A 26,349-nucleotide genomic window follows, 5' to 3' on the forward strand; every position below is an offset into this window, starting at 1 on the left:
TCCTCGAACTGCAATATGCAAAATGTCAATGTCTCATCTCTAGTCTTTCTGCACCACCTGGATCCCAGGGGTTTGTCAGAGGTGTGGGGATGTGTTCCTCTCCGACCATGCTGAGCTTTGTGCCTACACTACAGAGCTGAGCTGCTGGCACCCAGGACGTTGGAAAGCCTATGGTGCAACCAGGATCTTCCTCTTCACTGTGATTCTTTCAGTGGTCGGTCTTAGTCACTGAGGTGAGGCAGATAAAAGAAACATCAACCTGGTATCTCCATTCCCTCTCCCCTCTACTCCTCTGCACATCAAGTGTCACAAGTAGATTCCTAGAGAACCACTGGCATCATGCTCACAAATTCATGTTGCTGACATCTGGAATTGCGCACTAGCTATAGATCGATCCCAACTCCAAATCCAGCACTTTGTGACCCCTCCAAGTCTTTCTTTCTCCAAGATCATCAACTTGATGAAATCGGTCCTACCAAAACAAGTGAGGAGCAGAACTGCTTATTGTAAAATAGCTATTTACTAAAATTCCATTAACAGAAAGTGATTAGTAACTAATTTGTTTTCATAGGTTTTTAACTAAGATTCCCATCCAGGTGTGCATTTTCCTTCTTCTTATCTTCAGCAAGAATCTCAAAGTAATAATGTTGGTTAATTTTCATATTTTTTATTTGATAATCACCAGCAACTGTTTTGTTTAATCACTCCATAAGAGAAAAGGCTTTACTTAATCTGGTAGTGAAATCATAACAATAGTCTTACTTGTCCTGGGATTCTTCAGGCAAATTTGGGCCTAGGAGAAGCTGTCCAGGGCAGTGGAGTAAAATCTAGGTTAAGAACAGTCTCATTGGCATGCAATAAGCACAAAAGACATGTCTTAAATCACCATACTTGACCCTCCTTTTAAATAGGCCACCGTACGTAGGGATGAAAGAATTATCATATTTGCCTCTTGTTCCAATGTGCAATACATCCATCACATAAAATTGGCTTCCTTATTTAAGTCAATAACATCTTATCAGTTGTTTCCTCTCATCCATCGTTTTGTCTTCCTGCATCTAAAATAATTACACATGTCTGTCAAAGTTTATTAACTAGGCAGTGGCATAGAAAATTCAATTTTTATTTCTAGTATTGCTATTGACTTCTGAGTGAACTTGATTAGACACTTCATCACCAGGAACCAATCACATTTTTAAAAAAATTTCTCTCTCCTGCCTGGGAGCTGGTTTGGGGCATTCTGACAGAAGAAGATTTCCAAGAAAGAAAGACATGGTTTCTGTTTTAATCAAGCTTATAATCCAAAAAAGCAACGTAAGAGACAGACAGAACCAGCATTGTTCAAACACATTGTTCAAACACACTTTTAAAAATACATCCTTCATCTGGCTTTTATAAAATTTCCCCTGGGTAATAAGTCTTAAGGAAGACTTTTAAGGAGGTGAAAAAAATTGGCAAGAGCAGGACTAAATCAAAATGCCCCAAATAACATGACCAAAGTAACTTTAGAGAGATTCGTTCTTAAACTTTTGAGGGGTCTTGAATTGCAGAAAAATATGTGTGTGTGTGTGTGTGTGCGCAAGGATTGAAATTTTGTGGAAAATGTTCAATAAATCAAAACCTCTGGAGCTCCTTTTTGAACCCCAAGTAAACAGCCTTCCATTTTGGGGCTTTTCAGAAAGAGTTCATGAAATGTTCGATCTTGCTAAAATAGAGCAATATTTACCCAAACTGTCTGACCTTTCCCTTCCCTTTCTCTTCCCCCACCACTTCCCTGCTCCCCCTTTGGATCTTCTGTGAGTCAGTTCAAAATACTAAACCACCCACATTCCCCTGCATCATGAGAGTTTTGTAGTGAGGAAATAGGGGGAGAAAAATGAGAACTTACAAGGCTTTTCGTTCTTTTCCTCCCTCGTGATGACATGGCAAAGCTGGACACAGGGAAGTCCCCAACTCAAAGTCATACCATTTTATCCCCTCTCTCTCTTTGCCTTACCCTAAGAGGCCACACCTCCCTGGGATACCCTGGCTATTGCTCTGCAATATGCATGCTTTTGATTTTGGATTTTAGACCTTGCCAGACGTGTGGACAGTCTCCATGTGGAGTGTGTCTCGTCTCAGGGTTTTAAACTATGCTCCTGTATCCTTGTATTATTTAGAGTAACGCTAGCTGCTGTAACAAAAACTGCAGGCCCCAACATTTTAGTGGCTTAACCCATTAAAAGTTCATTTCGTGTCCAGAACAGATGTTGGGTTTATAATAATTGAGAACAAATGTTTCTGTCCTCTGAGTAAGCCAGCACTGCTCTTCAGACTCCTTTGGGAATTCAGCTGGGCACATGCAGCGAGACGGTCCACACACACATCTGTGTCCACCTCGAGGCCTAGAAGGGCCACACCTACCATTCCCACGCATGTCCCAGGGTGAGAACGAGTCACATGGCCCCACATATGTGTGGAAGGGTGGAGGTGGTGCTGGAAAATGTAGTCTCTGGCTTGGCGGCCGCTTCCAGCAACGATCCTACCCTAGAGGAGACGGTGGTGGATGTGGGTGGGACCCCAGCCATCTTTGCTTTAGCACCTTTTTGGTAAGCAGAGCGTTCCTCACCCTACCCTGCTTGAGAATTACTGATATCCACTGTCTGGGGGTGCAGGAGTAATCCACTGCTGTGAAGGAAAACTTCCCAAGTCCTAGTGGCTTTACACAGCGAATGCTTCTTTTCTCACAATTTCTGGGGGGTAGGGACACAGGTGTGGTTTAGTTTGGTGCTTGTGTAGGCATCAGCAGGGCTGCCGGGAGCATCCGTTTCCAAGCTCAATCTTCTGCTACTGGCAGCCTCACTTCCTTACTGGCATTTGGCTGGTGGTAGACACTGGCTCCCTGCCACACACGTGGCCCTCTCCATAGCGCAGCTCATGGCTGGGCAGCTGCTTCCTCCATCACGAGGTAGCAAGAGAGTGAGATAGGGAGCTTAGGACTGAAGTCACGTTCTTTCTGTGGCTTAACCTTGAAGTTCCATCTCCGCACTTTTGCTTGCTTGCTTGATTTATCGATTGATTGATTGATTGATTGATTGATTCATGAAACAGAGAGAGAGAGAGAGAGAGATAGGCAGAGATGTAGACAGAGGGAGAAGCAGGCTCTCCCTGTGGGGAGCCTGATGTGGGACTCGATCCCAAGACCCCAATCACGACCTGAGCCAAAGGCAGATGCTCAACCACTGAGCCACCCAGGTGCTCCCATATTTTATCTATTTGGAGCAAGTCATAGGTCCAGCTCCTGCTCAAGGGGAGAGAAATTACACAAGGATGTGAGAACTGGGGTGCGGGGTGGGGGGGTCAGTCATCAGGAGCCGTTGTAAAGGCTGCCTAGCAAAGGTATGAACAGAGAAGGGGAAGGGCGACCCGATGTGCTTCCTTTTGCCTGTGTCTCTTCGTCTGTAGTCTCTAGCATTTATAATTACACAAACAAGCATCTCCGCGCTCGCTCTGGTAGCCAGAGCGTAGGGAGATGGCTATACATCATTTTTCTGACCAAAAGGTAGGAGGCAGCAGGTGGATCAAGGGTGGCCAGTTCCTACCTTTGCTCACAGCCTGTACAGAGCAGATCCTCTCCTGAAGCATGTGCCCTGAACAGGGGTCCCTGCCACTCTCCTGAGCATCCCAATCTCACAGGGTTGGGTTTTTTTTTCTCTATATTATTTGATTGCTGTTATCATTTTACCTGTTTTAATTTCCACAGTGAAAATTTCAAGAGCCAAGAATTGGTCTCAGACACGAGTACACTGGCAAAATATGTACGTTCATCATCAACAAGTTTCCCAAAGCTGCATTCTTTTCGCTCACTGACTGTAACAATTGACAGACACAAATATGTAAGACACGCGCCGTGATTGCTTACGTCTTTGTTAAATTTTTAAAAAATTGTTTTTACTTTGATCAAATAGATGTACCACAAAATTTGCCATTCTATTTCTTTAAGGTGCGGTTCTGCAGCATTAAATGTATGCACATCGTCGTGCAACCATTACTGCCATCTGTGTCCAGAACTTTTTTATCTTCCCAAACTGAAACTTTGTACCCATTGCTCTACCCTCCACACGTACTGTCATATTTGGTCCACACCAAAACTGAGAAGGAACAGAGATTCCCCATGCCCCCTGTCCCCACACTTGCATAACCTCTCCCATCCACTTGCTCACCAAAGTGTAAAATATGGTATGACCAGTGCACCTACAGTGATATAATATAATCACCCAGTGGCCATACTTTTTATTACTGTTCATTATTGGTTTTGTACATTATATGGGTTTGGATAAATATATAATGATGTTTGTCTGCCATTATGGTATCATACGGGGTATTTTTACATCCCTAAAAGTCCTCTGTGCTCTCTCTATTCATCTCTTCTTTCCTCCAACCCTGAGCAATGACTTATCAGTTTACTGTCTCTAAAGTTTTACCTCTTCTAGAAAGACATGTAAGTGGAATCATAGAGAATGTAACCTTTTCGGGTTGGCCTCTTTCACTTAGTAAAAGGCCTGTAATTTCTCCATGTATTTTCGTGGCTTGATGGCTCATTTTTTTTTCTTTTTCTTTTAATTTATTTTTTATTGGTGTTCAATTTGCCAACATACAGAATAACATCCAGTGGTCATCCCATCAAGTGCCCCCCTCAGTGCCCGTCACCCAGTCACCCCCACCCCACCCCCCGCCCACCTCCCCTTCCCCCACCCCTAGTTCATTTCCCAGAGTTAGGAGTCTCTCATGTTCCATCTCCCTTTCTGATATTTCCCACTCATTTTTTTTCTCCTTTTTCTTAGCACTGAATAACATCCCATTATGCGCACGTACCACTGTTTTATTTACCTGCTTATCAATGGAAGGACAGCGTGGCTGCTTCCAAGATTTGTCAGTTATGAAAAAGCTGCTATAAACATTCATATGCAGGTTTTTGTGTGGACATGGGCTTTCAGTCCATTTGGGTAAACACCAACGGGCATAACTGCTGAATCATTTGGTAGAAGTATGCTTAGCTTTGTAAGAAACTGACCAACTATCTTCCAAAGTGGTTTTTCCATTTTGCGTTCCCATCAGCAATGAATGAGTCTCATTTTCCACACCCGCAATAGCATTTGGTATTGTCAGTGTTTTGAATTTTGATCATTCCAATGGGTCGGTAGGGGTATCTCATTGTTGTTTTAATTTTTATTGCCCTGATGACATTTGATGCAGAACATCTTTTCATATGCTTACTTACCATCTGTATATCTTGTTTGGTGAAGTGAAGTGTCTGCTAAGGTCTTTGGTCCAATTTTTAATCAGGTTTTAAATTTTCTTGTTGAGTGTTAAGAGTTCTTTGTATATTTTGAACAACAGTCCTTCAATCAGATAGGCCTTTTGCAAATATTTTGTCCAAGTCTGTGGCTTGTCTTCTCATTGTCTTGAGATTATCTTTCACAGTGCAGAGTTTTTCATCTCAATGAAGTCTGGTTTATCGATTATTTCTTTCATGGACTGCGTCTTTGTTGTATCTACAAAATAATCACCATGCCCAAGGTTATCTGTGTTCTCCCATGTTATTTTCTAGGAGGTTTATAGTTTTACTTTTAAAATTTGGGTCTATGATCCACTTCGAGTTAATTTTTGTAAAGGATATAAGGTCTGTGTCTAGAATCACTTTTTTTTTTTCACGTGAATGTCCAGTTGCTTTAGTACCATTTGTTGCTCAGAAATGTTTTTTAATTGATTCTTTTCTTCATTTATACCCTTTGCCTACCTGTCTGAAAAACAACAATCCAGTCTTCAAAATAACCCAGAGATTGGAGTTTTATTTAAGAAGCTGAGATGGGTTAGCTTCTTGGCCCCTTATCGTTCCTTAAATCTGCAGCTGGGCTTATTTCAATGACACTTGCAGGTTTAACTCACCTTAGCCTGTGGGACTTTATTAAGCCCCTAAGAATAAAAGCTAACAAGAACCTACATAGTTAGCAGGGCCATGCTGCGTTCATCTCCTTTGTAGGTGATCTAAGTCTTTCTTTTCATCCTGATTGCAGTAAATTGACTCTGGGCAGTCATGTGTCAGGGTTCTGACAGCCAAGCATTATTTTCCAGAGGTAGGTTTCAGCCTGTTGCCCTGGTTGTCAGCTCCAGTTCCCTGCCTGCCCTTCCCAGATTTCGTAGGAGCTATCACGATGTGAACCTCAGCTCTGGGCTTCATGCCTGTAATTCCTACTGTTCTCTATCAGAGCCCTCTCTTACCCTCTCTACTACCTTGTGCCTGTATCTTCCATGATCACCTAATTGTCCGAATGGGACTGACTTATCTCTGGGTCCTGATCATTCTCTTTTGTCTATTCTGCTGAAACCCAAACCCATGTTCTGTTAATTTCTTTAAGTGGCTTTCACATTCTTCTCAGACAATGAGGCTATTTTGAATTTACAGTACTCGAGATTACTGAATGCCTCCAGAAGGAAGAGAAACAAAGAATCCATTTATCAAGTCCCAAAAGTAGTTGGTTTTGCCCAATTTTGATGTGTGTGTCTAAATCCCAATTCTGCATAGCCAACAGAGGTTGTTACATCTCACCCAAAATCTTTTCTGCTCTTTTAGGATAATATAGTGTATCTGGGTGCAGAGCTACTCAGGCATACTATGTCTTCCTGCTTTTTGGTAGCTAGGTATAGACGTGTCACTAAGTTTTCATCAGTGGAGTATGAGCGGAAGTAAAATGTGCAACTTCTCTCACTTGCTTAGAAAATACTTGCTCTGAAGTTGTTTTTCACTTTTCTAGCTGCTGGCTGACAACAAGAATGAAAAAGCACCCTTAGAAGCTACATGTTGAGGATGTCAGAGCTTTCCTACTGTCAAGGGCATGACTTCTGGAAAGGGAAAGCTTCTCATGTTCTGTGCTTTTAGGAGACACAAATTTAACCTGTATTTTGCTGAACTATTGTCTTTTGGGTCTGTTTCTCAGCCTTTAGTCTAATTAATACAATATAATTAATAGGAATCTTGTATTTGAGCATTTTCTTAAAAAAAATCCAAAAGTTTTTCATTATTTTATAGATTTAAATAGCCAATAAAAGGTCAAATGCATTTACATAGAAAATAATGAAAATACTGCATATTCTAGGAAGCAGTCAAACTTTTTTGCTACTTTACCACTCCTGAGAGGTGAGGTGGGGAAGAGGGAAGACCTTAGATGACATTTATGCTTCATCAGTCAGACAAATAACAGGTTACAGGTAATTTGAATTTTGTAGATATAATAATGATTAATTATCTCTCAATTGAAAAGACTGATTATATGCTGACATAAGAACCAAATAAGTTGTTAAAGGAATCTGGTTAACCATACTGTGGGCTCATGGGCATATATTGCATATGTAATGTTCACAGAAAGTGTTTGCATTTCTTTAGGCAGCAGATATTGGACAGATTTGAAGAATCAAAGATAGAAGGAGGCCAGTCTTAGATATTAGGCACATTTAATCTGGGGCTATTATCATTTTAAAAGACTAATGACTTTTTTAAATAATGTTCATAGAAAAAATATAAGGAGATTCTATATTAATAGTTCCCAAGCTATTTAGGGCCACAAGCTGCCCTGGAAAGTTGATGAAACTACAGAGCCCTTTTCTGGCAAAATTCACAATCATAATTAATTTTTCATACAGTGTGAGATGATTCACAAATTTCCTGTGCACAGGCACATCCACTGATCACAGATTAAGAATATAATTTTGTAGGAGAAAATACGAAGAATAAATGTTTTTCTTCCATTCAATAATAACTAATTAAGCCAGAATTTATTGCTTATTTATTTGCCAACAAAACCTGGGCCCAATACTATGAGCTCTAAAAGAATACATAGTTTTGCGGTTTTTTTTGGTCATTGCATAGCTAACTGTCCAGTGAAGAAGATAAATATGACAACTGATACTTTACAATGAAATGTGATAGAATGGGTGTCTGAATACCATGTAGAGAAGACAGAAGAAAGATAAAATCTGCATCAGAAAGAGCTAGAGAGGGATGTCTGAGTGTCTCAGTGGTTGAGCCTCTACTCTGGCTCAGTGTGTGATCCCAGGGTCCTGGGATTGAGTCCTGCATCGGGCTCCCCAGAGGGAGCCAGCTTCTCCCTCTGCTTATGTCTCTGCCTCTCTCTCTGTGTCTCTCATGAATAAATAAGTAAAATCTTTTTAAAATAAAAAGAAGGAGGGCAGCCCGGGTGGCTCAGTGGTTTAGCCCCACCTTCGGCCCAGAGTGCGATCCAGAGACCCGGAATCGAGTCCCACATCAGGCTCTCTGGATGGAGCCTGCTTCTCTTTCTGCCTGTGTCTCTACCGCTCTCTCTCTCTCTCTGTGTCTCTCATGAATAAATAAATAAAACCTTTAAAAAAATAAAATAAAATAAAAAGAAGGAGCTAGAGCCAAGATTTGTGGTTCTTGCTTCATTTTGCCTGGGTAATATTGGAGGGAGACCCAAATAAACAAAGAGTGACCAGTCCTATGGAAGTAGGATTTCTAAGTCTGCATCGATACATGGTGATAATAATACTGATTATGGATTACATATTACATATCAGATATTATTCTAATAGATGTTTAATCCTCACAACAGTTCCGAGGCACAAGGTAGATATAGTTCTCATCTCCATGGTAGGCTCAAATTCACTGCCTTGTTCTCATTACCCAGCTAGTGGGGCCAGATTTAGTCAGGTGTCTGCCACACTGTTGGCTACCATGTTATATGAACTATGAAACCACCATGCTGTCTTAGATCTATACTTAAAAGAGTGTATTGGAGGACAATCGAGGGTATGTGACTTATTTGCCAACTGATCATAAAGGTTTAAGTAAGGTAGTTTGTGGACCAAGCATTTTCAGGCACAATAACCCAATGGGATGAACATGACTTCATAAATTTTGTAGGTGAAACACAGGGTTTAAATTGGTGGTTGGAAGCCACACAGCAATGGCAGAGAAGGCTGATTTGTGAACACCAGCCTCTGACACCTGTATACTACATCTCTACTACATCCCACTGCTCTCTTGTCCCTGGAGAACCAGATACCATCTGAGGTTCAAAATTTTTATGACTGATGCGAGAATCAAAATGGCTACACCAATCGCAGATCCAGAAAATTTGGCTCCAGGTCGATATAATACAGTTCAAACCCAAACACAGTCGTTTGACCAAATGAAGAAAGCAGCAAACTTCTAGCAACCTTCTCATCCTAGCCTCCCTCAGCAAACAGAACTGGAAATAGGAGGTAGGGAGGAGATATGGCATAAGATAATGGTCACCCTAGCTGATTGACTAAAAGCAGACATTGAATATCACATGAAGTAAAGCAAGTTACAAGTGCCAAGTTTGCAAAATCAGTTCCCGAAACGACATATCAAAAATATGCACAAATATTTTCTGCATAAACAATCGTTCTGCATAAAGTCTCTATAATATGTACTCTAATGTTTGAAGGACATGGTCAAGTTCTATAGGAAAAGATGGTATAAATAAAGGTTGATGATGCAGCATAAAACATAGGAGACACAATCCTTTCTTTTGCATTTGCGCTCTCAGACCTACTGAGATGATCCTGCCAATGTCAATGCATAGTTTAAGAAGTTCACGTGGAAATTACAGATTTCTAGTTATCAAACCAACCACCTCTTGACAAATACTTTTAGATTTCCACTCATTTAACTCACAGTTTAGGTTTTAGGCCAAACACACTATGCCCACACTGTTAAATGTACATTAACACTTGCAATAAAGAAACAAACATTAGTTGGTCCCATCATCTCCCATTGACAGACCGTCATCATTCTGGTACACAGAGAAACATATATTTCAGAAGCTCATGGCACATGGCGCATTTCTCCCCCGATTCAGGTTTCTTGTTTATTACCACATGCACATTTCTCTGGTATATTTTTAGTACAACGTGTTATCCTAGACTGATCATATGTTCACAGATTGTGGGGAGCCTGTGAAAGACTTTCCACTGTACTTGCTATTGGGCAAAACCGCGTCTGCTACCTGGTACTCATGCAGAGTAAACTGTAATGTGGAGACAGATGGTATGACCAAGTGGGAGAGAGACTCTGTCTGCAAAATCAGGAGAGCTTTGCTCTAGCAGGGGATGAAAGAGGAATGATCAAGTCCACCCCAGCGTGAAAATAAGATGAAAATATAAAAGAATGTCAGTATTGAAGGTCATTCCTTTTAATTTTGCCAAGATCTCAGCACCAAGTGAGCATGTGAACATTCCAAGGAAGGCGATAACTCCAGGTTCTCCACATGGTGAATGGGGCCTGACTGTTTGAGCCACGGGGGGTTAATATAGGGTTCAATACATGATACGTTGCATGAGCTGATTTGACAAACACAGTCACTCAAGGACACGTTGCCCAATATACTCTGTTCTGCATTAGACAATACAAAGAACTAATGTTTTTGCCCGAGGTTGTTTGTCAAATTGTAAATGAGACCTCACTAGTTTTATATACTGTGTGTTGCTCATGATGTTCTCATTTTCATCTGATCACTAAAACCAAGATCAAATTGGTTTTCTTCTTTCGAATTAGAAAAAAAATCAAATCAGTTTTTCCTGTCTCGTTTTACTGTGGTTTAAGTACCTTCCATGGAGTGAGAAGAGGTTAGCCAAATTGGATTTTGTTTACCTTTCCCACATAAACTGCTCAAGGCGCTTTTCCCCAAGACACTTACTTATTTTTACAGTTACAACGCACATGCTTATGCTCATGAAACAGGCATACGGGTTGGATTTTCAAAACACAAAAACATCTCTCTGATATAAACCAGCCCAATTCCAAGGAAGTCTCTGTTATATTTATGCATTTTCCATTCCCCCAATTATACACCCAGGTCACTAATTTGACGAAATATGGGTCATCGACCAGAGCACTGTCAATGGGTGCAAACAGATCAAGGGTGAAAAAGAAATGTTTGTTTTGGTTATAGGGCATTCTAAATGAACGCTTACTGCTGAAACAATTTACACTTAATTAAATGTTGTTTCTTACACTCTCCAAAGGCATATACTACATTATGCTGGGCAACAAGAGGCTGCTAAACTTTCAGCCTTAGCTGGTGGGCTGATGCTTCTAGAACAGGCATGGCATACTGAAAGCAGCTCCAGGGGCTGCTGGAGTGGCTCAACCTGGTCATTCTGGAAGCAGCTCTACTTGTTGCTGGTTCCACCAGTGCCAACTTCGTTCATGAACCCCCAACGATCTTACATAACAGCTTCTATAGAGATTAAATAAACGTGTGCGTTCTGATTGCATGCCACAAAGTCCTAAATTCTGTCAAATTATTACATTAAGATGAAACAAATTTGTAGGTACAAGATAACATTAACTTCTGCTATTCTGTGGGGTCAAACAGAATAGCAGGGAGTTTTAAAGAACTGTTAACCATCTGTTATTTGATATGGCCATCCTGGTTGGGTGAATGGACTGGTTATTTGGGAACTGTCCAAAGATGCAGTGTTGAAGAGTAGAAGAGCCCAGACAAAGAGGCAAGACCCCATGTCCTTAACTGGGATCTTCCTCACATAGCTTTCTTAGGGCTGGATCCATTTCCAATGCACCCAATTCCTTCATCAGTAATGACCTGTTCTATTTTTCAGAGATATTACGAGGATGTGTGTTCTCCCAGCATTTTGTTATACTTCTTAAACCAACAAATTTTTTAAAGAATTTTTATATTGCTTAATTATAAAGTAAGTATCCATTGTTAGGATATACAAGGACAGAAAATCATAAACTAAATAATCAAATTCATCCTGAATCTTATTGTCTCAAAGTACTGGATATTAAATAACCATTAAAAAAAACAGTTAAATTCTTAAAATATTTCTTTCCAGTTCTTTTTTGCCCCACATGTACAAATATTTTTAGGAAGTTAGGATTGCATTTCCCATATTGAGCCTTTCCCTATACCTATGAATATTTCTCAAAAGCCTGATTTTTTTTAATGTTAGAATGATATTTGGCATTATTTGATGTACAGCTTCTGAAGTAACCATTCCTCTATTTTATTTACTCATTTATTTTAAATATTTTATTTATTTCTTCATTAGAGAGACACAGAGAGAGGCAGAGACATAGGCAGAGGGAGAAGGAGGCTCCTCCGGGGAGCCTGACATGGGACTCGATCCCAGAATCCCAGGATCATGACCTGAACCAAAGGCAGATACTCAACCACTGAGCCACCCAGGTGCACTCTATTTCTCTATTTTGAATGGGTACATTGCTCCTTCTTTTCCAAAATTAGGAAAATCTTCTAAGTGCTGGGGTTTGTGAATTACTCTCCACCTTACTGCAGGGTTGTCCAAAAGACATAATATTTTTATCAAAAGGCAAGATTTTTTTTTGTTTTTTTGCAAGTTTTATATACACACCACAATATTATATCCAGATAAATGACATTGAGTTTTTTCCCAAATGAGCTGTGTATATATTCTATCAACATTGAATATAATCATTAAAAATATTGCCATTTTGGAATAGTGAAGTACTACCTCAATCATTTTGGTCACATTCGTGTGTATTAGTTAAGTGGATGTGATGTGTTTTTTTTTTTTTATTTGTTAACCCCTTTTGCAAACTTAATGGGTTTTAAATCGGAAGAAATATTTATATTACATGAACATGACTCCTTCATCATATTATTTTCCATATATATTTTTGACTAATGATTTGCTTAAAAGTCTTTTATTCCGTATCATTTCAAGACTTACTATAAGAATACACTAATAAAGATAGTGTGGTACTGGCAAATGCTCAACAATTAAATCAGTGAAATAAATACAGAGGACAGAAATAGACTCATACATTACGATCGTTTGATATTCAACAAAGGTGACAAGACAATTCAAGAGGGAAAAGAAAGGAAAAGGTTTTCAACGAATGATATCAGAACATCTAGATATTCAAATAAAAAAAATAAATCTTAACCTCTAACTCACTACAAACATTAATTTGAGATGGATCCTATACCTAAACATAAATTCTGAAACCATGAAACTTTCAAGACAAAATGTCAGGGGTGCCTGGGTGGCCCAGTCAGTTGAGAGTCCGACTCTTGGTTTCAGCTCAGGTTATGATCTCAGGGTTATGGGATCAAGCAACTCATTGGCCTCTGTGATCAGCAAGGAATCTGCTTGAGATTCTTGCTCTTCCTCTGCCCTTCTTGTTCATGTTCTATCTCTTTAAAATAAAGAAGTAAATCTTTTTAAAAAATGAGAGAGAAAGCATAAGGTATTTTTGTGGCTTGAAGATAATTAAAGGCTTTAAAAAAACAGAAAGTAAAATCCATTTTTTAAAAAAATTGATAGATTATACTTCAAAAAAAGGAACAGTGATTCATCCAAAGACGCCCTTAAGTAAACTCATAGACAAGCTATAGACAGTGGGAAAATATTGGCAACTGACATAGGACTGGTAACCTGAGTACTTTAAAACACAAAACACAAAAACAAAATTAAAAAACTTTTATAAGACAATCATAAGAAGACAAACTACCCATAAGGAAATGAGAAGATGTAAACATATGCCTCACAAAGGATAATATGTAAATGGACAATTAATACATAAATAAGCACTGGATATCATTGAACATCAGGACAATTCCGCACCACTATACACCCACTAAAATAGCTAAATCAAATGATAGATACTGTTGAATGCTGGGAAGGATGTGCAGCTACTGGAGCTTTCATACACTGTGGGGGGAGTATAAAAATGCTATAATTTTAGAGAAATCTCTCCTACTTTCTTAAGAAAGTGGGAAAATACCAAGCCTATAACTCAGTGATTCAAAAAAATATGTCCCCCCAAAAAACTTGCACAAAATTGTTCATTGCAGCTTTATTCATAACAACTCAAAAAAGTACACAACTTATACATCCAGCCATAGAAAGATTGATAAATAAACCATGTTATATTTCAACAGCATGTTGCTGCTCAGCAATAAAAAGAAAAAACTACCGATGTACAATGTTAACAGGATGAATCTCAAAAACTGTATGCTGAGTGAAAGAAGTCTGACACAATAAAGTACATATTCTAAGATTCCATTTATATAAAGTTCCATATAGACAAAACTAATTAATGGTGGACATGGAGGAGAGGATTTACTGGCAAGGAACATTATGAACTCTCTGGAATGAGAGTCATGCTCTGCTTATTAATAGGAGGTTGGTTTGCTCAGGTCATCAAATCATCATTTATTATTTGTACATTTTATTGTATATAAATATTCCTGAAAAGAAGAAAAAAGAGCCATCAATAAGCATCAAATCCTAGTTAACAATAGGCATACTAATGACATGTGTACAGTGACATGTAAGTCCGCAACTTAGTTTGAAATTCATTTTAAAAATAAGAAAGCCCAAATAAATATATGTGTAATAAAAATGAGTATAGTGAAATGCCAATTGTAGGATTTAGTTGGTGGGTGTATGGGTGTTCATTCTGAAGTCCTTTCAGAGTTTCTGTATGTTTGCAAACTTTCACTATAAAATGTTGCTGGAGGAGGGGGTACCAGCAGAATAGGGCAGAGGAACCATTCCTATCCTTTTTTTTTTTTTTTGGTGGACCCTTTGACAGGTTGAAATCAAAGACATGAACCAAATAGGAAGGACTATTTTATATACTAAAAACTTTGTGATTCTTTTAAAACATATCATATTTTAGTTTTTTAATGAATAAGCTGTATTTTTAGATCAGTTTTAGGTTCATAGCAACATTGGATCAAAAGTATAGAGAAATCCCACCTATTGCCTGTTGTCAAGCAAGTATAACCTTCCTCTATCAACACCTCAAACCGGAGAGGTACGTTTTTTACAACTGGTCAACCTCATCATTATCACCAAGATCCATAGTTTATGTTAGGGTTCACTCTTGCTGGTATACGTTCTATGAGTTTTGACAAATGTATAATAATAATATGTATCCACCATTACAGAATCGTACAGAGTATTTTTGCTGCCTTAAAAATCCTCTGGGCTCTGCTTATTCATCCCTTCTCCACCCAAACACCAACAAGCATCGATTTTTATTTTTATTTTTATTTTTATTTTTATTTTTATTTTTATTTTTTTTTAGTACTCTATAGCTTTACCTTTTAAAGAGTGTCATATACACAGAATTCTATAGTATGTAGCTTTTCAGATCAGCTTCTTTCACTTAGTAATAGGCATTTAAGTTTCCTCCGTGTCTTTTCACGGCTTGATAGCTCATTTCTTTTTAGTGCCTAATAATACTCTATAGTTCGGATCCACCACAATTTATTTATCCGCTCATTCACTGGAGGTTTCAAGGAATTTTGGTATTTGAATCACTGGGAGTATCAGCTATTACTTCTGGTAATCTGTACTGGAATAAGCCCTCAAGGTAGGCCTTTATCTTTCTACTGTACATATAGAGAGGGGAGGGGATGTGTCCCAGGGCAGAGAGACCCAAGCCCCACAGAATTACGTTACCTGGTATGTAAGTTTTCTAATCCAAGATTCACTTTTAAACTATTTTATTTATTTATCTATCTATTTATTTATTTATTTATTTATTTATTTATTTATTTAAGAGAGAGAGAGATTGAAAGCAAGTGAGCATGAGTGCAGGGGAAGGGCAGAAGGAGACCAAGAAACAGAATAGGGAGCCTGACCTGGGGCTCTATCTCAGGAACCCAGGTTCATGATCTGAGTGGAAGGCCCATGCTTAATCGACTAAGCCATCCAGGCACGTCCAGTTTTAAACTATTTTAAATAAGAAGAAAGAAAGTTTGGGAAAAGGCCTCTTATTTAGTTTATAAATCTGGCCTAGAGGTTCAGAGGAAGAGAACTACAGAGGGAATGTCCAGGGGCAGCAGCAAGCCAAACATTAATTTATTTATTTGAGAGAAAGAGGAAGAGAACAGAGTGAGGGGCAGGAGCAGAGGGAGAAGCAGACGCCCCGCTGAGCAGGGAACCCAATGTGGGACTCGATCCCAGGACCCCGGGATCATGACCTAAGTTCAAGGCAGATGCTCAACCGCTCCTCCTCCCCCTACAATCCTACTAATCCACAGCACCAGGGGCCTACACTGACCCAACATCTCTCTGAGCAATGGGACAGATAACCTCCTGATAAGGTAATGCATCCAAAAGTCAAAGCAGAACTGAGAAGCTTTCCTCCAACCTATTCTCTCTGCCATATGCCCTGACACAAAAGTATCAAGACCCTCCCCACATAAGCACTGCTTCTTGGTGATATTCACTCTCAACATTTTTTTTTCTCAATTTCTGTTGCTTTCCCTTATGCATACCTTCCATGTGCTTCTGTAGTTTGTCTAGAATTGATTCTAGGAGAACACAGCCAGCAGCCTAGCCAAGGTCACTGTTGTAACAGGTCCTAGATGCTCCTGTTTCACATTCTATGTCTGGCTATATACATTATTTTTTTAACTTCTAACTGATTTTTTTTTAATGAAAATTTAAGGTATTTGTCCAAGTGAAAATTTAAGGTATTTCTCCAAATTTGGACAAATAAATAAATAATTATAGGATTTATTAGACCCAGTATTTCCCTTTTGTAAAATACATTCATTTTTACTTCGATCCTTATTTCTCTTGTCATTTTTCTTGTCATTTGGAAAGATTTGGAAAAGATTCTTAAGTTACAGGTTAAGGTCATTATTTTCTGTTTTTCTATATGGTTAGATTAACATATAGAATTTTACGAAGTGAATTTTCCTTTTAATCCCTCTTTGAACAGATTTCTTGGGTTTTAATATCTGTCATTTTTTAATCATAAAAACCTAGCTTTACTGCAGATTTTCTTCATTGTTCCAAAAAAAAGAAAAAACTAAAACATTTTGCTAATTAAAAAAAAAAAAGTTCCCCAGCACTGATAGCTGGGGTACCAGCTCTTACCTAAAAGTTCACCAATTATCAATACTTTAAGCATAACTAAAGGAAAGAAAATAACCACCATAGAGGTGAAATCCCCCCAAAAGCGCAATTTCCTAAACAGTTGGTTTTCATTCTAAGTGACTTTTCCTATTTTAGTAAAAATCAAGCAGTTTTTCACAAAGGATCTGCGGAGTTGTGTTCAAACAAGCGAACGTGTAGGTAACACTCCTGCTCCTGTAGCGACGTGTCAATCACTTTATATAATTAATTTCCTAATGATCCTGAAACATTTGCTTTATACCTGAATGATCTTATTCTAGCGCCAGGCAATTTTCTAGAACATTTTTAAATGTGAAATTTATTGGTAAACCCAAGCAGATACGTTGCACACGGCGTGGACTGGAAAAACTCAGGATTAAACCTTTTGCCAATGAAGTGTATAATATTTTCTTTGACAGAAGCAAAGTGATATATTGCATGTCACAGCTAAGCTGTAAAAATACCACGACCTTTCCTCAGTCTCAATTACGAGGGGTAATAGCTTCAGGCTGAAACTACGTGGGAATCCCTGACCGTATTTAACACGGAAAAACCATAGAATCGAATGCAAAGTGCATGGCCAAACTGTGTCGTGATAGGGTTGTCCAGTGGTCCATTTATCATTTTTTTCCTGCTTACTCTGGGGCTGACATCTACTTATTAAGTCTTTCCCTGGGTCATTTCACACTGCTGAAGAGGCAAAGTAGAAATCCCATCAGGAAGCCAGCACTTCCAGAGGGAAGGGAGGCGTTTTATTTGTGATGCCATCATCATCTTATTAAGCAAAAGGAAAACTGTTGATCCTGACAGTCCCTTCCTGCTGCTTCAACAGTGTGGATGATGCCCCAATGTGTGGGAAAATTCTAAGAAAAAGTAAACTCCTGTGAAATGGCAATATTTTTGAGTGGCCAGGGACCATGCCTCGCTGGTGGAGGAAGCCAGGCCCAGCTGAGCAGTGTAAACAGCCTGTGACCATCCCCCAGAGAAGAAGCAGGGGTGGGGTGGAATGAATAGGAGAAGTGATTCAAGAAAAGGGTAAATCTTTCATTGAACTCCATGGACTAAACCACCTCCATAGGGCAACTGGCCGTGTTTCACTGAAACGGGCAGTGACAATATGCAAACAGATTGCTTTTGATCGGGATGGCCTTCAGAAACCTTCATTTTCCCTATTCTTTAACTGAAATTTAGTGCCTTCCTTAACTAGGAATTGATGAGACAGGTTAGAGCCATATTCAAAATACCTCTGACTGTGTCACCAGCAGAAATCACAAATACCACATTTCAGCTGTAGAAATCTTAAGAAACATGGTTTATACCCACCACTATTTGAAAACTATAATACTCTTGCACCTGCCACTAGTTCATATTATGTAAAAAAAGAAGCATATACCTTATTGTATCACTTTTTAATCATTTGATAACTGATTTCAGTAAAATTAATCAATTTTACAAAATTACCAATTCCTCTGGATTCCATTGTATTTTATTTTGGGTATGTAAAAACTTTTTTTTTTTTTTTTTTTTGAGAGGGTTCTATACGCTTCACCATACTACAGAGTCCATAGCACAAAAAAACCTTGAGAACTTTTTTCTTATTAGGGTTGAATCAATAGGCAAAGTCCCTAACAGTGTTCCTTCGGGATTTGTGTGTGAGTGTGTGTGTGTGTGTGTGTGTGAGATCTCAACGCACAAGCATAGACCTATTCAGATCACTATGATGGGGCAGCCTGGGTGGCTCAATGGTTTAGCACCTGCCTTCAGCCCAGGTGTGATCTTGGAGACCCAGGATCGAGTTCCACATAGGGCTCCCTGCATGGAGCCTGCTTCTCTCTCCCTCTCTCTCTCTCTCTCTCTCTGTATGTCTCTCATGAATAAATAAATAAAATCCATTAAAAAAATCACTATGATGAACGCAGGCAACTTGCAAGAATTGCTTTTCCCACTTTCAGAGGTGTAGATGCAGCACTGGAATCTAAAACCAATGTCATTTAAAATAAGATGTGCTTTTAAATATGTCAGAGGGGCTCCTGAGTTAAACCTCTGCCTCTTGGTTTTCTGCTCAGGTCAGGATCTCAGGGTCCTGAGACTAAGTCTTGCCTCAGGCTCTGGGCTCAGCAGGGAGTTGGCTTGGGCTCCCTCTTCCTCTGCCCCTCTCCCCACCATTGTCTCTCACTCTCTCTAAAATAAATCTTAAAAAAAAAAAAATGTCAGATATCAGGACACATTCCAAATACGTAATTTACTTAAGTGTGGAGGCATCACATAGACCTAAGACTTCCTGAGGCCCCTTTTTGGGCTGTAGAAAACTGTGCCAGGGAGACAGAGGCTCACGATGAGATTTATTTCCTTGAAACCTCTGAGTTACTGGGGACTCCCTAGAAATGAGTGTCCCTGCACCATGAACGACTGGAGTGACGAGACCAAACTGAGGAAGTCTATGAGAATAGACAGCGACCGGGTGAAAGTGGTGGAAGTGGTGGCTTGCGTCTGTGCAGGAGAGTCACCAGTTTCCTATGCGAGCCTTCAAATAACCCAGGTAGATGCTTCCAAGGGAAGAGGCAGCTTGAAACACCTGCCAGACCCAGAGAGCACAGAACCATCTTGCAACCACGAGAGTCAGGTGAGACCCGCCTCCTCCTACCCAACCTTGATGATGGAGGGAGAGATGGAGGTGATGAAGCCCATCCGACTACACACATACTCTCTTGACTTCCTGTCTGCAGCAGTCCCCACTGGGGGAGGTGGGAAAAGTTAACTTTAAATCAAGTCTGGAGTTGTGCATATTAAACACATCTGGACATTCTAATTTCTAAATCAAGATTCTGACTGGTGACTTAAGATTCTGTAGAATTCCATAGTAGCTTCATCATCTCATAGCTCAAGACACAGCTCAGGCAGAGAAAAATATCGCCCTCTAGAAGTGTAAAGGCACCTGGGAATGCAAAATGAAGTGGAGGTGTGCTTGTGCTCCAGAAGACTGCCCGTTCAACATAACATCTCAGACCCCCTGTCAGGTCTTGCTTCCCAGCTTTGTGCTTGCCTGGAAAGGCTTTTCATTTCCCTCCAATGCACTGTACACCCCACTCACCCAGCCGGACTGCCTGCATACATTGCTTCGCAATGTCTTATTTAACTACAAACCCACATTGATTCTGTCCTCCAAATTTCTATTTGCCCTTTTGTAATACCATTTATTTGGCTGATCATTACCATCTTCTATTTTTTTACATAATTTGACATCTTTATAATCTGTGCTTATCAATGAGCTGAGGACCTCCAGGAAATTATATATCCCTGAGCTATACATCTATTAGCTGCATAATGAAATTGCCTTTGAATATATTCCACAGATACCTTATATGTGAATGTCATTCTATAAACCAATTGTTTTTCACTTTTTCACTTGAACATTTTTTTTTAAGATATGACCCTTTATAATGTGCTTGCCTTTTAGTATCTACAGAATTTTTCAATCCTCTCCTAAAGTAAACAATAAATCATATTGTTCTTGATTTCTTCTTTTTGGAGACTGTAGGCAATTTCTGGGCTTAGAAAATCTGGAGATTTGGGATGCCTGGGTGGCTCAGTGGTTGAGCATTGGGCATGATCCCGGGGTCCTGGGATTGGTCCCGCGCAGGGAGCCTGCTTCTCTCTCTGCCTATGTCTCTCTCCCTCTCTGTGTCTCTCATGAATCAATACTTAAAAATTTAAAAAATAAAGAAAATCCGGAGGTTCATTTCTGCTCATTTCAAATATTAGTGTGAATAAAAATCTATTCCCAATCATATCTGTATGATTGTACAGCACATAAATCTGGGAATATTATCTGGTTACATATAAATATTCTAGGGGTGTGCTGGAAAGATATCTCCGGGTTTGATTTCAAATACATGATAGTTAGGAGGCAGCAAAATGATGTCTCAAGGGTCTTGTGTATCTAGAGAAGAATTTCAAGAATGTGAGCTTCCCAGCTTCTGAGACAATAACTTCTTTGATTGGATGTTCAGTTGGGCTTTGCCTGGCATTTTCTGTTTTTAAATCGAAAGGTAAATTTAACAAGAGAAGATGCTTGTTTGTCAGTTTTAAAAGCGGTTTGTTTCCTTGTGTTCCTTTTTTTAACCAGCACAGCTTTTGAAATTTGAATTCTTTCCTTGTTTAACACTGGATTTTGCTTTAGAAGTTAAAGTTTATAATACAGCCCTTTCTCTATCCCTGAAAACTGGGAGAAGAAAGACCATTTGGGAAATTCTGCTGTTAAGACTATTCCCAGTGATCCTATTTAAGGCAGATTATAGTTTTCAAAACGTGCCACTAATCCATATTTTCTTAATATCAGAACAGAAGTAGCTGTCACCAATAAAATATTCTCTTGCCACTTGACCAAACCTCTATCAAAAGAATATTTTATTTTTGAACTCACATAAGAAAAACATTCATAGTGCCTTTCTCAAATGTCTAACTCAAAATAATAATTCACATACTCTTGACATTTTCTCTATTTTTGTCCATTTTTCAGTACATCTTTCAATATTTAAGTTAAATCTCTTCTGTGCCACAGTTCTAAAACATTGAAAAACCACTGAGAATTCTTGGTATCTGTCATGTAGGCTGATTCTGTTATTATTTGTCTAACAACAACACTCAGTATTCCTTCTAATTTATAAAGTCCATCAATTTGTACTTTTTTCTTATTGTCTTGTACTGAAATTAAAAACAAACAAATAAATAAGATATAGTCTGTAGGCCAAACTGTTTTTGTGTGTGAGCTAATATTTTCTGTTTTTAAGTGGTTAAAAAAAGAAAAATAGCATTTCATGAAATGTGAGAAATACATGAAATTAAGTTTCCAGTGTCTATAAATAAGGCTTTTATGGAACACAGCCATGCACACTCATTTTCATACCGTCTATATTTACATATTTTCTTTGCTTATCACTTACATATTGGTATTTCTATATTGTCTATGGCTGCATTCATGCCACCAGGTACAGTTGTATAGTGACAATAGAGGCTGTAAGGCCCACAAAGCTTCATATATTTATTATCTGGTCCTTCACAAGAAAAGTTCAAGATTATGTCTGGTTTCTGGAACAATTCCACCGATGGACTATGGGCCACTAAGTTGTAATTAAGCATGATTGCCAAAGGTCAAATCTTGAAATATCACTTGTCTATTCCTCTAGCAATGATTACTTTTATAGTTCTTTGGCACAATAAATAGAGATTCTTCTTAATTCTTTTATTTAGTTGCTGTCTGACAAATAATATGTTTCTTTTCAAAATGGGCAAAACTATGAAATATACCCTTGAGCATGGTAAAGCAAACCCCTGACATGGCATCATCAATCCCATGCACTGACATACTGGTAGGTAATTTGGTCAGAATATAACCAAAGTCTGATATGACACACACCATAATTTAATATATACCTAAACTTGAACTCCAGAGAAGTTTATTCTTTCAACTAATTTCTCCCTTAAAAAAGACCTAATAAAAAAGTTCCTGCTAAATTTCCCAAATACATGCTGTTGGAATTTCAAGAACTTCACTGTAGTGCTATATGATATATATATATATATATAAAAGGGAGACATAAAATATTTATTCACCATTTCATTAATTGCAAGAAAATAAACTCAAACTGAAAAAAAATTATTGGCTTAGGTAATTAAAAAACTTAAGGCTAAAAATAATGCTAATTGGGATAAGGTTTGGTTTAGGTTGTGTCTGCTCTAACAGAGTAAGAGCATCTATTCCCAGTTGCTATAGCACAAAAATATAGATTCACTATGATTAGAACAATTTGGGAAATATTAAATACTTAATGTGACTAAGGGAGATTGGAGATTGAATCAGATAAATCTGAGGGACATATTCTGCCCTAGTCAGTATTTGTACCCCAGCTAACAGCTGACACAAAGAAATGGGAAGAATGGCTCCCCAAAGGAAAGTTGAGGTTTTCTGGTCAGAAGAGAAAAGAAATAGAAGGCAAGCAAAATTTACTATTAGAATTTACTGATTCTAACTTCATTTAGAACTCTTAGGAAAGTTGTAAATGCTATTGTCTATTGCCAATTCCTATTTTTCATGAAGAAAGTTCTAAAGTGTTATATATTGGGCAGGACTGAAAAAAGAGATAAAAGTAAGAGGATCTTAGAGGTGGTGCTTGACTGTTTCACTTAGGCCTGCTCCTTACCCACTTCCAAACATGGGGCCACCCATGGAACACAGCTGTTATTCATGCATTTATTACACTTGCCACATAACACATGGTGGGCAGATTACCTTTCTGTACCTACCTTTCATCATTTCTAATACAAGAATGGTATTAGTGCTCACTGGCTAAGTGATGTGAGACTTAAATGAAAGGACCTATATCAAATACGGCTATGGTGCCTAGCAAAAAGTAAGTCCTCAAAAAATATTATCTTATTTAATATTTTTATTAAATTGTTATTTTAAGAAGTAAATTCAAGAATGACTTCAAAATGGCCGTCCATGCTCAGTGTCTGATAAGGCACACCTACCTGGATCCATCACAGTAGACTTGCATTAGGAGCTTATTTCACATTCCACTAATCTACTTATGAAATAGTCATGCGAGAAATGTAAAAACTATAAAATTCTTATTATCATGAATTATCAAATAAACCCTGGATATTTTACCAATGAGTTTATTAGAAGAGTTCAGGAGTAAGAAAAGCACAAGGTTTTAAAAAATGTCTAAAAAGATTATTCATTGTGTTTTATATTAAAATTTCCCCACAATCCTTTGGATGTTTAACCAATTGAAATCTTTTTCCATTTGGACCACAAGCTTAAAAAACTGACCAAAAAGATACCAATGATCACCAATGTGCTAAACAGACATTCCTGAATTCATATCTGACTTCATTTCTTGGTCTTTATGGTCCTTTTCTGTCACTCTTTTTGTTACTGAGTCAGCTGAACTTAATACTCATTGATCACCAATTCTGTCAGTTACACTGGATCTGAATTTTTTAAATTCTTCTCTCTCCTAATTTCCTTCCTACTTCCCTGATTATAGCACTCCAGACTTCTCTATAGATGCCTCCTCCTTTGACTGCTTTTCAAATAAATTTTCCTTATTTGAGATCCAATATATGCTTCTCTGTTCACTCTAGATGCCTCTTACCTAAAAATATGATTTATTAAAGGATGATTTACCAAGGAATCTCCAAAATATATATAACGATCCCAGATCTTTTTATTGAGTTCCTTCTACATATTTCCTTGGATATCCACCTGCAAAGTACTTTTGAATCATGATTTCAGCATACCTCAACCTGAATTATCTTTTTTCCATTTTAGTGCTTGTATTATTTATTTTCCTAGTTAATATATAGTTAACATATTGTATTATATTAGTTTCAGGTGTACAATATACTGATTCAACAATTCCATATATTACTCAGTGCTCATCATGGTAAGTATACTCTTGATCCGCTTCATCTATTGCACCCATCCCCCCACTACCTCCTCTCTGGGCAACCACCAGTTTGTACTTTATAGTTAAGAGTCTGTTTTTTGGGATCCCTGGGTGGCGCAGCGGTTCGGCGCCTGCCTTTGGCCCAGGGCGCGATCCTGGAGACCCGGGATCGAATCCCACATCGGGCTCCCGGTGCATGGAGCCTGCTTCTCCCTCTGCCTGTGTCTCTGCCTCTCTCTCTCTCTCTCTGTGACTATCATAAATAAAAAAAAAAAATTGAAAAAAAATATTTAAAAAAAAAAAATTGAAAAAAAATATTAAAAAAAAAGAGTCTGTTTTTTGTTTTCTCTCTTTTTTTGTTTGTTTTGTTTTGTAAATTCCATATATAAGTGAAATCATATGCTATTTGTCTTTCTCTGACTTATTTCACTTAGCGTTATACCATCTAGATCCACCCATGTTATTGCAAATGGCAAGATTTCATTCTTCTTATGGCTGAGTAATATTTCATTATATATATATTATATGTACATATGTATATGTATATATAATCTTGAACAAGAAGGACAAATCTTAAGGTATCACAATCTCAGATATCAAGATATACTACAAAGATCTAATCAAAACAGTGCATTACTGGCACAAAACTAGACACATAGATCAATGGAATAGAATAGAGATCCCAGAAATAAACCCATGATGACATGGTTTATGCATCTGTTTTAATGCCAATACTAGCGTTTTGAGTACCATAGTTTTGTAATATAGTTTGAAATCAGAGTGTGATACCTCCAGCTTTATTTCTTTTTCATGATTGCTTTGGCTATTTGAGGTCTTTCACTGTTCTGTGCAAGTTTTAAGATTGTTCTACTTCTGTGAAAATATGCCATTGCAAATTTGATAAAGATTGCATTGAATCTGTAGATTGCCTTGGGTAGTGTGGACAATTTCAACAATTTCAATTCTTCCAATTCATTAGCACAGACTATCTCTCTATTTATTTGTGTCAGCGTCTTAGAGTTTTCAGTGTACAGATATTTCACTTCCTTGGTTAAAATTCCCAGGTATTCTATTGCTTTTGATGCAATTGCAGATGGGACTGTTTTCTTATTTTCTCTTTCTGGATAAGTCATTAAAACTACTTTTTATCATGCTTGGATATTCTCTGCCTTGTCATCCACATGTTTCACAGCCCAAGCTTCTTAAAAGAGTTACAAAGCATAATTCATTTTTTTTCTAGTTCTTTACTTTCTATTCTCTGATAAATTCACCATAAAATCTGATTAGTCTCACCAAGATCATAAATGAACCAATTGTCAATTTCAATAGTGACTCCCAAGTGTTGATGTTGCTTGACTTACTGGTATCTGTGCCGTTGACCACTCTTGCTTCATGAACTCTTCAAGACCCACAGTTTCAGGGATATTTCTTTGTCTTTTTTTATTTTGCTTCTATTTATTCTCCTACATCTTGCAGTGATACATCTTGATCGCTTTCCTAAGTCCCTGTTTGTGCGCCAACTCTTAAAATCATTTTCATTTCTAGGGTTCTTTGGCTGGTCATCATGTATCATTCCCAACCCAGTGATTCTCAAGCACTTTCAAGCCCAGCACACTGAGGACCCCAATATGCAGCAGTAAAATTACATTTCTAAAGCTAAGTTGGAGGAAGGAGATTGTGTCTAACTTGAAGAAGCACCTCGAGTGATTCTGACATGCTGCTCTCAAGTCAAGATTTTTATTCTTCCTGGCTGACCTCATCCCTGCCCAGTACTTCATTACCACCTCCAGGCAGATGACTCACAAATTTTTACCTTCAGTTCTTATCTATTTTCTCCGTTTCAACTTCACATCTTTAACTGCCTTTTCCCACCTCAAACTACATGTCCTGCTAGCACTTTTACTCAGACTGTTTGAGTTGAATCCAT

The 26,349-nt window shown here is 38.4% G+C and overlaps 1 long non-coding RNA gene across 2 annotated transcripts in view; it reads right to left on the minus strand.

The window, feature by feature from the left end:
* Positions 1-26,349, minus strand: part of LOC112669815 (uncharacterized) — a 65,027-nt gene that overhangs the window by 17,157 nt on the left and 21,521 nt on the right. Inside the window, exon 3 of one of the 2 annotated variants that reach the window (XR_004817986.2) lies at positions 4,754-5,534. The exons of the other annotated variant lie outside the window; for it this stretch is intronic. This is a non-coding gene — a long non-coding RNA (uncharacterized LOC112669815). Of the gene's footprint in view, positions 1-4,753; positions 5,535-26,349 lie in introns of those variants that run through there. 2 annotated transcript variants of the gene reach the window in all.

This window comes from Canis lupus, chromosome 25, assembly GCF_003254725.2.
Source record: "Canis lupus dingo isolate Sandy chromosome 25, ASM325472v2, whole genome shotgun sequence".
NCBI classification, from domain to species: Eukaryota; Metazoa; Chordata; class Mammalia; order Carnivora; family Canidae; genus Canis; species Canis lupus.